Source organism: Suricata suricatta, chromosome 9 (assembly GCF_006229205.1).
Source record: "Suricata suricatta isolate VVHF042 chromosome 9, meerkat_22Aug2017_6uvM2_HiC, whole genome shotgun sequence".
Lineage (NCBI taxonomy): Eukaryota > Metazoa > Chordata > Mammalia > Carnivora > Herpestidae > Suricata > Suricata suricatta.
In genome coordinates this window covers 112,350,430-112,354,080 of record NC_043708.1, presented here as the reverse complement: position 1 = coordinate 112,354,080, position 3,651 = coordinate 112,350,430, and the positions used below count along the sequence as shown (strand labels likewise).

The 3,651-nt window shown below is 49.4% G+C and overlaps 1 long non-coding RNA gene across 2 annotated transcripts; it reads left to right on the top strand.

The window, feature by feature from the left end:
- The first annotated feature begins 1,422 nt into the window (after positions 1 to 1,422).
- On the top strand, positions 1,423 to 3,312 carry LOC115300810. Of its 2 annotated transcripts, none has more exons than XR_003912861.1 (3): positions 1,423 to 1,508; positions 2,512 to 2,595; positions 3,137 to 3,312. It is a non-coding gene; the product is annotated as an uncharacterized LOC115300810 (long non-coding RNA). The 2 variants fall into 2 exon arrangements; XR_003912860.1 differs by having other exon boundaries at positions 3,133 to 3,312.
- Positions 3,313 to 3,651: the final 339 nt, after the last annotated feature.

Below are 3,651 nucleotides of genomic sequence, written 5' to 3'. Positions count from 1 at the left end.
CTTGCCTTTGGGGACGTATAAGGTAAGAAATTGCTGTGCTTGAAGTCAAGGAGGTTGTTTCCTGCTTTCTCCTCTAACATTTTGATAGTTTCCTATCTCACATTCAGGTCTTTCATCCATTTTGAGTTTATTTATCTTGAGAGAGAGGCAGAGACAAAGAGAGCACATGCAGGGGAGGAGCAGAGGGAGAGGGAAACACAGAATCTGAAGCAGGCTCCTACCTGTCAGCACAGAGCCTGACACGGGGCTCAAACTCACAAACCATGAGATCATGAGCTGGGCTGAAGTCAGATGCTTACTGACAGCCACCGAGGTTCCCCTGATTTCCTGGTTTTTAAAAGAAGCACTTCAATTTTAAGATGCATCCATGTTGCCTGTAGTACATCAGCCATGGCCACATTTTATTAATCTACTCCCCTGCTGATGGACTCTCAGCCTGCTCCCTCCCTCAACACGGGCACAGGAACAGAACTTCTGGGTCACAGGACTGAGACAGAGGCTTTAGCTTGTAAACATATTAGTGCAGCGGATGCCAAAATCCTTTCCCTGTGCCTGGAAGAGACATTCTGGAAGTCTGAACAGCCACAATGCCTCTCTGTAGAGAGGTAGTGCCAGGCTTAACTCTCCAAACTGTAAGATTTGGGGGTATGTAAGTCAGAGTTGAGGAGCAGCCAGTCTCCCCTCCTCTGTAATTATTCTGGGATCCAGTGGAGAGGACCAACATCTCTGAAGAATTTGCTGGAATGTTGCTTACAAGTCCTGAATACTGAGCATAGCCCAGGGTAGGGAAACAACTACCTCTAGCCCCAAAGCTGAAGAGACCCAGGAGCAGCATGGGGCAGGCAGAAGACTTGAGCAGGGATCTGGGATCAGGTGGCACCTATGCACCTGACCAAGCAGGTCTTTGGGGAGTATCTTCATATACTGTTGGACTAAAGCCACCTTAGGAAGCTCAAGCTTCTTGAACCAAATACAATTTAGAAATTTTTGACTCTGCCATGAAGCTCTTCAAGCCCAAAGATGAAGCTTTAGGGAATCTCTTGCTGATTTCCACCCCTGACCCCTTGGCCTTTTGAGGGTGCTGTTTCTCCAACATCTGACGGTCTGAGCCATAACAAGGGCAGCTCCCAAGGGAGAGCTTGGTGGGCCTTTGGGGATGGTAAAGACTGCTAAGATATAAAGCTTTGGGGAGAATCAAGGGAAATTGGCCGAGGCAGAATCCAAACTAAGGTAAGTCCTTTGGGGTATACCTTGCTTCTCTTCCACCTTGCTCCAACAGAACCGTCTTTCCCCATTGTTCCAGGAGCTCCTCCTATTCATCCAGACCCTTCCAGAAGTGAACAAGATAGGCTGAGCCCTCCCCTCACCACTGACTAGTCCTGCAGTTCCGTATCTTGTTCTCTCCTCCCTAGCAGGAGAGCAGTAACCTTTCCTGGTAGGCTCCCTGGATGCCTTATCTCAGGAAGACACAAGCAACAACTTCTGTGTTTAATAGACACCACCACACGGTAAATAGCGGAAGGGAGATATTTTTCTTTGCCTTCTGGGCCCTTATGTTATGGGCATGAATGCAGCTTAAGGACATCCAAGCTGGGGCAAGGCCAGTGAAATTGGGGGTGGAGGCATTAGAGTGGAGAGGTGAGTATGAGCCCGTGGGGTGGAGTGCCCTCTGTGGCCGCCTAGGGTTGGGGTGGGTGGCAGACTCTGTAAGTATGGTTGCTCTCTAGAGTAAGGGCAGTCACTGTGAGGGTAACATTTACTCATTGATTCCACAACTATTCTTTGAGAATTTCTTATGTGTCAGGGCAGTGTGCAAGTAAAAACACATAGTTATGAATTGCAATAAGAACAATGAGAGAAACTGGTAGGGTGCTGAGATACAGAATAATGGGGGGGGGGGGGGGTGGGGGACAGTGGATAGAGAGTTGCATCAGAAATGGCGATCCAGAAAGGAGACACCGACGTTTTTCTCCTATGGCTGAAGCAGTGAATTGTGAGACATTTTCCCTGGCCTAGCCTCCCTTTCCCTCCTTTTATAGGGAATTCTCAGTTCCCTCCCTTACTCTTGATCCGCATGGGCTTCCGGAGTGGACATGTGACACAAATCTGGCCAATCAGGAACCCCATCCCACCCTGGCCACAGTGATTGGTTCAGAGATGGGCACATGACCCACATGTAGCAAAGGAGAGTTAGGCGGGAAACTTTGTCTAGAGCGTTGGACAAGAAGTGTATCCCTTTTTGTCTGAGGATGCTAAATGAGGATGTCAGCCTTGAACAGCCAGGGCCAGCCACATGAAAAGGGCCTAAGTGAGAATAGAGCCCACTCTCAGGAAAGCAGAGCTGAGAAATGGAGAGAAAGAAAATGTGAGTGGGGGAGAGAGGTCTATTGATCAACTCTGAGGCCATTTTTGATTCTCTGAATTTGCAGAAAGGGAAAGGAAGAGATACATCAGCACCCCCCCAGCTCTCTTTGGACTCATCCTCCTTTACCAGTCTCCTCTCTGCCCCAGATTCTAGGTAAAGCTGGAGGTGGACGATGAGCAACAGTGCAAGACCTACGTGGAGCCCCTTCTTGGCAGATCCTGTCAATGCAGGTAGTCTCCTAAGGTTTTTTTTGTTTGTTTTTTGTTTTTCCCTCCTCACCTTTGGGCATCAGCCCAAACTCTCAGATAACAGAAAAGCCCCATTTAACATTCTGTTACATGAGTTTTGTTGGCCTCTTTGTACAGATGACACTCGGACTCAGTTAAGTAATTTGCAAAGAACTGGCAATGGGTCAGGGACAGAGCTGAATTCACACCCAGGTTTATCTTACTTCAAATCTCCCTCCCCGTTTAGACCACTGCAGCCTAGGGGTGGTGTGGTCCAGCAGGCAGAGCGAATGGGTGGGGGCAGGGGCGCATATGAAGTCAGGTGGCTTCAAGCATCAGGGCCATGAACAGCTTAGCCTAGCATTCAGGGCCCTAACTCCAGCTCTGCTGAGCTGAGGCGAGGCAGTCCCACACCCAGAGGAAGAGGCATCTATGGGGTCTAGAAGGTGCAGCTCAAAGTCTAGTGTTACAACCGTGGGCTGAGTTCCCACTGTGTGCCAGGCAACAAGCCAGGCACATCACTGTGTTACTGTGTTTCAGTCAGGTAGGAAATGGACTAGCAGCAGAGCTGATGAGACCTGCCACTGGACGCTTTCTGACCTTCCTTTCGTGGGTCAGGCCTGACCCTTGGGATGGGGTGAGGCCGAGGCTGGCCGACAGGGTGCCCCACCTGTTGGGAGCAGTGTCAGGAGTCAAAACCAGGTACTCTTCATCCATATCCATGTCCATCCTTCCCTTTCTCTCTGTGCCAGCCTGGCCCTGGCCCTGCCTCTTCATGCCTTTCTTGGACCCTCACCTGCCTCTCTCCCTCCAGCCTTACCCCTCACACCTATCTACCAGAGAGGTCATTGTTTTCCTGATTATTCGCTGTTTTGCCACCAAACTAATGGTCTGAAAACATGTATTATAACCGCAACCTTTATCTACAAAGGATCTTTGGAACTTCCTGACCTGGCATTTAAAGTGGTTCAAGAATGTGGTCCTCCTGAACTTTTCAGCTTTATTTCTCCTTTCTTTCAGATGTGTATCCTGTCCATGTGTCAGGCTGTGTGTGCTCAC